This window comes from Gracilinanus agilis, chromosome 3 (assembly GCF_016433145.1).
Source record: "Gracilinanus agilis isolate LMUSP501 chromosome 3, AgileGrace, whole genome shotgun sequence".
NCBI classification, from domain to species: Eukaryota; Metazoa; Chordata; class Mammalia; order Didelphimorphia; family Didelphidae; genus Gracilinanus; species Gracilinanus agilis.
The window spans coordinates 596,638,383-596,651,271 of NC_058132.1; the positions used below are offsets into that span (position 1 = coordinate 596,638,383).

The 12,889-nt window shown below is 36.4% G+C and overlaps 1 protein-coding gene across 1 annotated transcript in view; it reads left to right on the forward strand.

Moving 5' to 3' along the window:
• The window catches only part of FAM117B (family with sequence similarity 117 member B), a 140,764-nt gene that overhangs the window by 93,567 nt on the left and 34,308 nt on the right, over nt 1–12,889 (forward strand). The gene's annotated exons all lie outside the window — the stretch shown is intronic.

The window sequence follows — 12,889 nt, forward strand, 5'->3', positions numbered from 1 at the left end:
GTTTGGGGTCTGAGCCATATTTGTGCTGCCACACCACCTTTCAAACTTCCTCCTTGTTCCGCACACTGGCCAGCCTCATCCTCCCCAGGAACGCCACTCTCCTGAGCAGGTGCTCTTCTCTGCTACCTGGATGTGATCTCAAACTAGATTAGGGGCAACAAAGTTGTCATTCGGCACCTGTCCTCATTGCAGTGACCCTGGTATGGGTCTGGCACCTTTCCTTTCTCCCCTTCCATCATATTGTTAAACAAGACATGCTTTAAAAAAAAAAAAAAAAAGAAAATATAATGAAGAGCGCTCTGTTTGTATCTTCATTTAGACTCCATCAGTTCTTTCTTGGCAGGTAGATGGCATTTTTCATCACAAAACCTTTGGGATTTTCTTGGGTCATCGAATTGCTGTGACTAAACTAAGTCATTCACAGTTGTTCATTATACATTATTGTTGTGTATGATGTTCTCCTAGTTCTGCTCACTACAGTTTGCATCAGTTCACCCTGGTCTTTCCAGGTTTTTCGGAAACCATCTATATAATTTCTTACAGCATAATAGTATTCCATTATAAACATGTATCACAACATATTTAGCCATTCCCCAATTGATGGGCATCCCTCTTTTCCAGTTTTTTTTTTTTTTAACCCTTATCTTCCATTTTAGATCAATGCTTTGTATTTGTTCCAAGGCAGAAGAGTGGGAAGGACTAGGCAATGGGGGTTAAGTGACTTGCCCAGGGTCACACAGCTAGGAAGTGTCTGAGGTCAGATTTGAATGTAGGACCTCCTGTCTCTAGGCCTGACTCTCAATCCACTGAGCCACTCAGTACCCCACCTGTCCCCCGCAATCCCCCATTCTATACCACAAAAAAGCTGCTCTAAGTATTTTTGTTCAAATACTAAAGACCTAGAAGGGATATTACTATTTCAAAGGGTATACGCAGTTTTGCATCCCTTTGGACATAATTCTACCTATAGTATAATATTGTCCCAATTTTTCTACCTCCTCTTCAATATTTATCATTTTCCTTTTCTGTCCTGTTAAATAGTCTGCTTGGTGTGAAGTGGTACCTCAAGAGTTGTTTTAATTTGCATTTCTCTTAACTGATGATAATTTGGAGCATTTTATATATGATTGTTGATGGCCTTAATTTTTTCATCTGAAAAGTGCCTGTTCATATCCTTTCATTTATCAATCGGGGGAATGACACATATTCTTAGACATTTGACTCAGCACCCTACATATTTGAGAAATGTGGCCTTTGTCTGAAACAAATAAATACCATTTTTTAAAATCCTCTCTCCTCCCCCCCCCCCCCCCCCAGTTTTTCTTCTAATATTGGTTGCATTGATTTCTGTTTTGGCACTTGTGCTATCTTCTCCATGAGTACTGATGGCCTACTCCACCTCCCACTGACCATCTACCTTTTATCTTTCTCCCTGTGCTGGGGTGGACAAGTAATGTACTGTGATATTTTCTGGATTTTCTCATCAAGATTTGATCCTGATGCATTTTCTAGATATGTTTGGGAAAGTTCATAGGCAGGAGATCACCAACACTACACCCTATTACTCTATCATCTTGACTTTGAACTCTTATTCTTCATTGTTTTCAGTAGTTTCTCTAGAGCTAAATTTTTTTAATTTAAAATTTATGGTATATGTGCTAAAAAAGGAAGAGAAATGTGCATGACTGCCCCTTCCCTCCAAGTAGCTCTCATTCTAATTGGGGGTAATAACACTCACAGGAAATTTCAACTTCAAGCCAGGTAGAAAACTCTTCTAGTTCTTAGTGGCAAATCAGATGATAATTTATCTTCCTTAATATTATTATTTCTGTTGATCATATCATTTGCTTCTGATAGTAAACATTTTGACAGAGCCAAGGACTTTGATGTTGAGATTCTTCTCCCATACCTCCATCCCCACCCCCAAGTCTCAAGTAGCTGAGCTGCTCCAGGAACTGGAAACTGGAGTACCTAGAGAAGCAATTGCCAATTGAATGTCCATAAGGTTTGTCCCCCTTTTCACACATTTGAACAACCAGTGTTTATTAAAGCTTAGACAAGAAAGGGAGGAATTGAACCCCCTTAGATTGATTTCAAGTCAACCCCATAACCTCTATGACTTTCTCTAAAGATACTAGTAAAATTATTACATAACTTTGCCATAGTTAAATTATAAGTTTAACCCTTAGGTATCTTAAATGCCCTATCCTATACAATTAGGTTTTCAAGATGCTCCCTCTCCTATTATTGAAGAATTAATATATTTTCATGATCATACACTAATAATCATCTTCCTAATTAGCTCCTTAGTGCTTTGTATCATTATTTTAATATTAACCACAAAACTAACTCACACAAGCACTATAGACGCTCAAGAAGTAGAGACAATTTGAACTATTATGCCAGCTGTAATTTTAGTCTTAATTGCTTTACCTTCATTTCGAATTCTCTATATAATAGACGAAATTTATAACCCTTATCTTACAGTTAAAGCTATAGGACATCAATGATATTGAAGCTATGAATATACTGACTACGAAGATTTAACATTTGACTCCTATATAATCCCTACTCAAGACCTATCCCCAGGTCAACTACGACTACTAGAAGTAGACAATCGAGTAGTTCTGCCTATAGAACTACCCAATCCGCATGTTAATCTCCTCAGAAGATGTTTTACATGCATGAGCCGTCCCATCTCTAGGACTAAAAGCTGATGCTATCCCAGGACGACTAAATCAAGTCACCTTAACATCATCTCGACCAAGAGTATTCTACGGTCAATGTTCAGAAATCTGCGGATCTAACCACAGTTTTATACCTATTGTCCTAGAAATGACTTCGCTCAAATATTTCGAAAAGTGATCATCTATAATGCAATCATTTTTGAGCCCTTATTCCCTATACTTTCAAGTATACACGAGACATAACATCTCCTCAAAAAATATGCCACAATTAGACACCTCCACATCATTTACTATATAATCATCGCATTATTTTGTGTATATCAACTCAAAATAATTAATCAAGGGGGCAGCTGGGTAGCTCAGTGGATTGAGAGCCAGGCCTAGAGACGGGAGGTCCTAGGTTCAAATCTGGCCTCAGACACTTCCCAGCTGTGTGACCCTGGGCAAGTCACTTGACCCCCATTGCCTACCCTTACCACTCTTCCACCTATAAGTCAATACACAGAAGTTAAGGGTTTAAAATTAAAAAAAATAATAATTAAAAAAAAATAATTAATCAAACATTGATACAAATCCCATCCCCTACAGAGCAAACAAAAACCCCAAAAACATCCACACCTTGAGAAAACAAATGAACGAAAATTTATTTGCCCCATTCATCACACCAACAATTATAGGTATTACAACCTTACCACTTATCATCCTATTTCCATGCATTATTTTATCCTCTCCTCTTTTTTTTTTTTTTAAGCCCTTGTACTTCGGTGTACTGTCTCATAGGTGGAAGATTGGTAAGGGTGGGCAATGGGGGTCAAGTGACTTGCCCAGGGTCACACAGCTGGGAAGTGGCTGAGGCCGGGTTTGAACCTAGGACCTCCTGTCTCTAGGCCTGATTCTCACTCCACTGAGCTACCCAGCTGCCCTCTTTTATCCTCTCCTAAAGGATGACTTCCTAATCGCATTCAAACATTACAAATCTGACTAATTCGTCTTATCACTAAACAAATAATGACAATACATAACAAACAAGGCCGAACATGATCCCTTATATTATTAATGTCCCTAATTCTATTTATTGCCTCCACTAACCTTTTAGGACTTCTACCCTATTCATTCACTCCTACTACACAACTTTCAATAAATATTGGTATAGCTATTCCACTATGAGTTGGTACAGTAATTATAGGTTTTTGAAATAAGCCTAAAATATCATTAGCCCACTTTTTACCCCAAGGTACTCCGACCTATTTAAATCCCTATACTAATTATCATCGAAACAATTAGCCTATTTATTCAACCTCTTGCCTTAGCAGTCCGACCAACAGCCAATATTACCGCAGGACACTTGCTAATTCACCTAATCGGTTCAGCCACACTAGCCCTTTCATCCATCAGCATAACCGTATCAACTATTACATTCTCAATTCTGTTTCTCTTAACAATTCTAGAACTAGCCATGGCAATAATCCAAGCTTACATTTTTACTCTTCTAGTCAGGCTTTACCTAACTGATAACTCATAATGACACACCAAACACACGCTTACCATATAGTTAACCCTAGCCCAAGACCACTTACACGGAGCACTATCAGCGCTTCTATTAACATCAGGCATAATTATATGATTCCACTTTAATTCTACACTACTCCTTATAATTGGCCTAATCTTGATACTTCTAACAATATATCAATGATGACGAGATGTAGTTGGAGAAGGCACATTCCAAGGGCACCACACCCCTATAGTCCAAAAAGGACTACGATATGGTATAATTCTCTTCATTATCTCTGAAGTCTTCTTTATTGGGTTTTTCTGAGCATTTTATCATTCAAGCCTAGCTCCCACCCCAGAACTAGGAGGCTGCTGGCCTCCTACAGGTATTAACCCCTTAAACCCTCTCAAAGTCCCACTTTTAAACACATCAATTCTTTTAGCATCAGGAGTCTCAATTACATGAACTCACCATAGCCTAATAGAAGGAAATCACAAATAATCCAAGCATTACTAATTACTATCCTTCTAGGACTATGGGGATTGGACTAGAAACCAGTCCCAGTGGTCTGAGGATTATTGCTATTCCCAGTAATCTTAGTTTTCATGCCCATTACTAGCAATTGGTTTTGGTACTGATGTATAGAATGGGCCCCCTTTACTTCACTTGATGTAGGGCTTGGAATTGAAGGCATTACCAAAAGCTTGGGAAGTCCTGCCTTCCCAAGGCACTTGGATTTAGGGCCCTGGACTGTCTCCATCAGGGGAGAAAACTTATCACTATCTTGGACCATGGATTCTAGATTATCTCCATATGAGTGGAGATAATGATTGAGGTGACAGCATGGGAATTGTTTTACTTGCCTTGTACTTGCTACTTGCTTTAGGTGGGTCATCTTGCCTGCCCTATAGGTGGCTTTGGTGAAATGGCATGTAAGCTGAAATTATTTTCAGGTGATTCTGTAGCAAATAATTTGCATGAATATATTAATATGAGATGATTAAATTTCTTATGAAATGCTATTTCTTATTGCTTTTGGTCATATAATAAAACCAAATATTCCAACTGCTTCAAGGAGAACTTATAAGCCATTCTTCTAGTTAACTGCAACTTCTTTTTTGTTTAATTTATACCAAGATTGTCAAGATTGATAAAGTTTTAGTACCCCTAGTACTTTTGAAAAACCAGCAGCAAATTAAAATTTACAAATAGTTTTAACTTTGTGATTCTTAGAAGTCTGTCTTAGTAGTCTGTCACTACAGAAATAAAAGGATGCTCCATAGGGCTGAGGGTTGTTTGGTATTTTTCTTTTTATTTTTTCATGGGTTGCTTTAGCCAAAGAATTCATCACCAGGTGTCTAGCCTATTGGACTGAACTTTTCTATCATTAGACTGGCCCTCAGAAAGCAGACTTGGTCAACTATTGGGATCATACTAGAGGCATTTCAAGCATGATAGATTCTTCTCAAACTTAAATTCTGTTTGCTTAGCCCATGAGAACCCAAAATCACCATCACAGCCTAATGTTGCCTTAGAGTAAGACTTTGTAGAGCATGTTGGTAGGGAGTATAGAACTTTTAAAAAGCAATCAGTCCGGGCAGCTGGGTAGCTCAGTGGAATGAGAGTCAGGCCTAGAGACAGGAGGTCCTAGGTTCAAACCCGGCCTCAGCCACTTCCCAGCTGTGTGACCCTGGGCAAGTCACTTGACCCCCATTGCCCACCCTTACCAATCTTCCACCTATGAGACAGTACACCGAAGTACAAGGGTTTAAAAAAAAAAAAAAAGCAATCAGTGTAGGCGGCAGCTGGGTAGCTCAGTGGATTGAGAGCCAGGCCTAGAGATGGGAGGTCCTAGTTCAAATATGACCTCAGACACTTCCCAGCTGTGTGACCCTGGGCAAGTCACTTGACCCCCCCCCATTGCCTACTCTTACCACTCTTCTGCCTTGGAGCCAATACACAATATTGACTCCAAGATGGAAGGTAATGGTTATTCAAAAAAAAAAAAGCAATCAGTGGACCTCATCTTTACCTTCAATCAGTTGATGGAAGACTGTACAGAATACAAAATTTCACTTTGCCTATTATTTGCTAATAAAAACATACTTAATTATGTAGAGGAAAACACCTCCAAAGATCTCTCCTAAAAAAAGATGTTTCACAAAAACTTCAGTCATTTAGAATCCCTTGAAAGGTGTTATAATCTTTATAAGTTTCTTCAACAACCCTGATCAAAAAAATTGTGAGATGTATGTTTGCCAGAGATACTTGCTTTTGTAATAGGGAGCAATTAACAGGCATTTGTTAAGGCTTTATGTGCCAAACATAATGATAAGCACAGAAGGTTAAAAAGAAAAATAGCTCCAACCATCCAGGAGCTTTTATCATCCATTGAAAAATCCAAATGAAGGATTCCCTGTAGATCATGAAGTCTTCCAGTTTTTCCCTAAATGACTATATCAATTATGTCAAGTCCTGAAAACATTGCAGAGCCTCAGGAATGAGATACCACCACTTAAAGATTTGGCTAGATCATTCACATAGGACAACACACAAGTGGATGAAAAATATCTATTGCCCAAATTATTACATATGCTTAGATGAACAACTTATAGATTTTGTCCACCAGTATGTATATCTGGAATAAATAATAAAAGTAGACAGTGAACTGATCCTAGAATTAAACAGAATTAAATGGGTTGAGGAAAGAACATATTTCCTCAAAGAATTTGGACAGCCATTTCAGTGACCCAATTCTTCTCCTAGAAAGAGATTGTTTTTGTTGTTTTTATTTATTTTCTTTTTCCCAGTTACATGTAAAAAAGTTTCCAATATTTTTCAAAGAATATTAAGTCTTAAATTCTCTCCCTTCCTCCCTCCCCACCAGCCTCCCATATTCACCTAAGCAATCTCTCAGATTTTACATGTGCAATCATGTAAAACAATTTTCCATATTAATCTTTTGTGGAAGAATACTCAAATAGAAAAAAAAAGTGAAAAAAGTTTGCTTTGGTCTGGATTTAAGCTCAGTTCTTTTCTCTGGAAATAGGTGGCATTTTTTATCAGGAGTCTTTTGGGATGGTTTTGAATCATTGTATTGTTGAGAATAGCTATCATTCATCATTGTTCACTATAAAGTATTTCTGACACTATCTACATTGTTCTCCTGATTCTGCTTTTTTTTTTCACTCTGCTTTAAAAGTTTGTGTAAGTCTTTCCAGGTTTTTCTAGCTCTTCCCGCTTTTCATTTCTTCTAACACAATAGTATTCCATTATGATCATATACTGTAATTTACTCAGCCATTCCCCAATTGATGGCTATTACCTCACTTATCAGATCTTTGCCTCCCTAAAATAAAAATCTCAAAGTAGATTAGATATAGTATATACAGGTCCCCTTCCCATTTTTGTTTTTTCAATCTCTGGGATACAACTAGTAATGGATTAAAGGGTATGTATTGTAACCCTTTTGGGGCATAGGTCTGAATTGCTCTCCTGAATGATTGAATCTATTCAAACTCCCCTCAACAATGCATTTTCCTTTTCTGTCATGATAGCCAATCTAATAAGAGTGTGTGTGTGTGTGTGTGTGTGTGTGTGTGTGTGTGTGTGTGTGTGGAGGGGTAGTACCTCAGAGCTGTTTTTAATTAACAATTTTTTTTTTAATTTTTATTTTAAAACTATTTTTCCATGTTTATGTGATTCATTTTCTCCACTCTTCCCTCCACCCCTCCTACCTCCCAGAGGCAACAATTCCACTGGGTTATACAAATGTTATCACTAGATTTACACATTATTTGTTTTTGCAACAGAGCAGTCTTTAAAGCCAAAATCCCCAATAATATACCCATATAAGCAAGTGATAAGTAATATGTGACATGCTTTTCTTTGCATTTCTACTTCCATAGTTCTTTCAGTGTAGATAGTATTCTTTCTCATAAGTCCTTTGGTAATGTCCTGGATTATTGCAAGCAATTTTCTAATTAATAGTGATTTAGAGCATTTTTTTCATGACTATAGAGAGTTTTATTACTTTGAGAACTACCTATTTGTATCATTTGACTCTTTATCTGTTGGGGAATGACTTGTATTCTTATATATTCAACTCGTATCTCTGTGTTTGAGAAATGAGACCTTTATTAGAATTGTAAAAAAATTTTGCATCATTATGATTATTGTGTATTACTTTACCTCCCATTTACCCCTGTTTAGTTTCTGACCACCCCATTTCCTCAATTTGCCCTCCTTTCAGCCCCACCCATTTGTATTATTTTTAAAAGAATGCATGCCTCTCAGGTTTTTTACAAGGGAAAAACAAGTTTTCTTCATCAACAATGTCCAGAAAGGGCACTTATACTTAAGAAAATAATTCTGGAAAATCATTCGTCCATTGTTCCCAGCTTAAGGGCTGAAAGTTGCTTATGACAAAATCTGGATAAAAGATGCAGATGTTGCTTGTTTCTGTGTTCATTAGCAGCTCCTTTTGAAAGATAGAAGGCATAATCAGGGAACAAGTTATCTTGGTTGTCATAATTTAAGAGTAGCCCTATTCCAAGGGTGGAGTCCGCTGGCCAGAAAGTTTGTCAGTTCTTTGTCAGGACTGAAGTTCCTATTACTGTGTCTGTAGTCTGAATGGGAGCAGGGAGCAAAGAATTCTTTACTATCAGCTGGCATTGGGCCAGAACTGACACACCCTAATTAGTCTCATGCCTAAAAAGAGAGAGCCATTGTACTTTTTAACATTGGACTCTAAAAAAGGCAAGTAGCTTTTATGTTGCCAAACTCTGGCTAGGTAATAACACTTGTTTTTCTTGAAGTTTTAAGCACATGCTAGAGCCAGCCTAGACTAAAGGTGAATTGTGCTAGGAATGGGGCCAAAATGTAGCAAAAGTAGATTAGATTTGGAGGGAAACAATCCTCCTTCTCCCTCTCTTCCAAGTTTGTTGAGTTTTTCCTCCAACACTGATTTTTTTTTTTCTATTTACCCCCAAGATTTCTACTTAAGTTTCTGGTTCGGATCAAAACACAGTCTTATTTCCCAAGTGACACAGAGCTGAATATTTTTAACAGGATTCAATTCAATTTCCCAAATAATGTGGACTAGTTGAATAATTTCATTATTAGAATGTATTGCTCTTCAGTCATAATTAATTTTACAGTACTAACTATAACCTTTAATTGACTAGATTTGTTTTTGTTGCCTTAGGGTGATGAAACAGGGCAAAAAATGGTTACCAGAAATTTATTCTGAAATAAGTAGATACAAACCGTAGCTTCCTATCTATACATAACCAAGGATCAGTAGAACATCATCCTAATATGTTTAACCTTATGTTTCTAGGGTACTTTGCAAATAAGAATTGGTATTTTGAGGCATTAATTTGAGGCATTTAAAGATTCATAATTCTCAAAGAATTACAATTATGTTTATTACTTTATACTAAGGAAGGTAAAGAGATAGAGTAATAAAATTTTTCAACAAAGAATGAAACATGTTTTCCTGTTTGATCCCTAATTAGTTAGGACATCTCATTCACCGTAAGTTCTGATTACTTGAGTTTTATAGATAGGTAGACAGATCCCATTTTGGTATGGATTCATTTTTTACTTCTTTATGCACATATTATATTTTGACTTATATTAGTGACAGTCATTAGCCTTAAAGAAGTAATCTTAAATGTTATCTAATCTGGGAGCATTAAGGTTGTTTCATCTGAGAGCTCCACAAACAGAAATATACCCATGTGAATTTTTTATTAATAAGTTATGAAGTGTGTTAACTATTCTCTTTTTAGAAATATGGATTGATGTGATATGTTTAATATCAACAAAGTTTAGAAAATCATTTTAATTCACTATGCAGAATATACAATTGTAAACCAAGTGTTGATGGTGGATGAGTTTTGATCATCAGTAATAACCTTGGTTCTTTATATATTATTAGGACAAATGTTGGTTCTCACTTCAGATTTATATCAATAGTGGCTTTCACCTTTGCTTTTAGTGTTTCCTGTAAGTAATAATGGTATTTTGCCACAGGCAGTGTAACTAAAACTTTGCCCCAGAGTCTGGCCCCCTAGCCTGAAGTTTTAGCTATTTAAGGCTCTTCCATTCATGTAAGTAAAGTGTGTTGTTTTTTTCAGGCCAGTAACATTTGGACCATCAGGCTGTGCCTGTTGGTTGCCCCCTTGTTTTACAGACAAAAGGCTGAGGCTTTTATTAGTATCCCTTATTTGTGCTTACATTAGAAAGGCCCTCTCTCTCCAGAAAAATGTTTTTTTTATTTGATACATTGAACCTGTAAGTAGCATTTATTTGTGTATATATTATTTTCTTTCTTTCTTTTGTAAATTTGTTGAAAGCAGAAACTCCCTTAATTCCCTTTTACAATCTTGTATGATAGGTTCAAGATAAATGCTGTTTGAAACATTGTCTAGAAATGACTGGGGATTTTTTTGTTTGTCTTTAAGTTAGAAATCATTTGGGAAATATTTGGCATTGGATAAACTGCACTTGAGAAAGACTGTTAAACCAAATAAATTGGGAATTATAGAGAGTTTTTCTAGCTGAAAGGTCACTGATATTAGCAAAGCTGTGGGGAGGTGCTCAGTTATTACACCAGAGGGTCACTTAGGAAATATATTTAGAGCTGGAAGAGTAATTCATGATAATGCTTACCAGCTTGAAACTAACAATTCATTTGGTATCAAGATTTATTGTTTTTTCTTGTTTGTAATTATCTCATGCCCACTTAATCAGTCATGTCCTTCATTTTTACACAAATGAATCATCTGTCAGCTGATCCTGTAGGAAAGCGCTGCCTATGTTCTTCAGTGTACATTTTCACCTTATCCTGTGTGGCCATAGTTCCATGATCTATTGAAGAGGATAACATGAAATACCTAGATATATAATAGATGTTTATGTGGCACATGTCCAGTTCCCCTGCCTTCTTTCTAAGTAGCAGTCATGACTTCACTAAAATTGATGAAAACTTTAAGGAAGTCAAGTCTCTTTTTATCTCCTTCATCTGCCAGTTAAGTTCTGCTTTGTGCTGTGGGGAAGGAGAGAACTTTGTAAGGCAATTTTAGCTGTTTCCCCCCCTTTTAGCTGAGAAGTGTTCATTGTTTAACACTTAAACTGGATATTCCCCGACCTTCTAACTACTAGGGTTCTTTAGATTCACCTTTATGCACGTTATTTATAACTCTTGTAATAGATTGTTATCAAAATTGCCACTAGGACTGATTAACAGATTCCTGAATCTCAGCTAATTTGATTAACAGATTCCTGAATCTCAGCTAATTTCATCTTGAATGCTAGTCAATTTTGTTGAGCTTGTCTTATCCCATAAATGAAGACTATTAATTAGACTCTTGAAAAAAATAGTCTATGGCCAACTCTGCAGCATAAAGTGTGATGATTTACATTCTATTTAATATAATCAGCAGCTAGCTATTTATTAAATACCTACTATGTGTCAGGCACTGTCCTAAGGTATTGAGGATTTTAAAAAAAGTAGTTCTTTATGAATAAAGACAAAATGAGTGTCCTTTTCCATATTCCTCAATTGACTTAAATATGTGAAGCCTATAAAGGCATCTAATAGATGCTTTTAGATGATTAGTATTTGCTAGCATATTAAGAAAACAAATAACATCCTTTAATTACATAATCTTTTTTTTTTTAAATAATCCCTACCTTCTGCCTTAGTTTCAGTTCTAAGACAGAAGGAGGGGCAAAGGCTAAGCAACCAAGGTTAAGTGACTTGCTCAGGATCACATAACTAGGAGGTATCTGAGGTCATATTTGAACCCAAGTCCTCCTGACTCCAGGCCTCTATCCACTGTGCTATCTAGGTGTCCCAGTCATATTCTTTTTAAAGTTAATATGGTGCTAGTGAAATTTTAAAATAAGCACACATTAAAGATAGATTGTTTTTATAATCAAAAGATTACAGTATGCTGTTGTTTTTGTTCATGTGTTTCAGTTGCGTCCAGTTCTTTGTGACCCCATTTGGAGTTTTCTTGGCAAGATATTAGGAGCGGTTTGCTATTTTCTTCCTTTTTTTTAAACGGGTAAAGAAACTAATGCAAACACAGTTAAGAGACTTGCCCTCCCTAGTGACATCCACTGAGACACTAAAGTATCTGAGGCTGGATTTGAACTTAATTCTTCTTGACTATAAGCCTGCCACTATGTGGCCACTGTGCCACCTGGCTGCAACAAATAAGTACATCTCACAGAAAAGTGGTCATTGATACAGTTTCACTACAGTATGTAGACATTGGAAATATTTTCATTTTCTTTCTTGTGTTACAGAGAATTTGATGCTAATGTGTTTTAAAATTTATACTACAAAGAGAGTTGATACAAATTGTTTAGGAGAAGATTTCTGAGATTCATAGTTTTCTTCTAAACACCCAAATACTTTTAAGATTTTAATAAACTTTTGAAGAATTGGTCTCAAATCTGGGGGGGTGGGGATTAAAACCTGAGTCCTAATTTTTAAAGCTTTCATTTTTATTTTGGATTAAGAGAGCAAATTACAGTTTCTTAGCTACAAACTTTGTTGCTAATTTGTTTTAAAATATGTAATTATTAAGCCTATTCAAAACTTACCCTATTTTTATTTTGTCCTTATACTTCCAGCACCTAGCAGAGGATCTTGCTTTTTTTAATAGGTGCTTTAGAGATGCCTATTGAATTG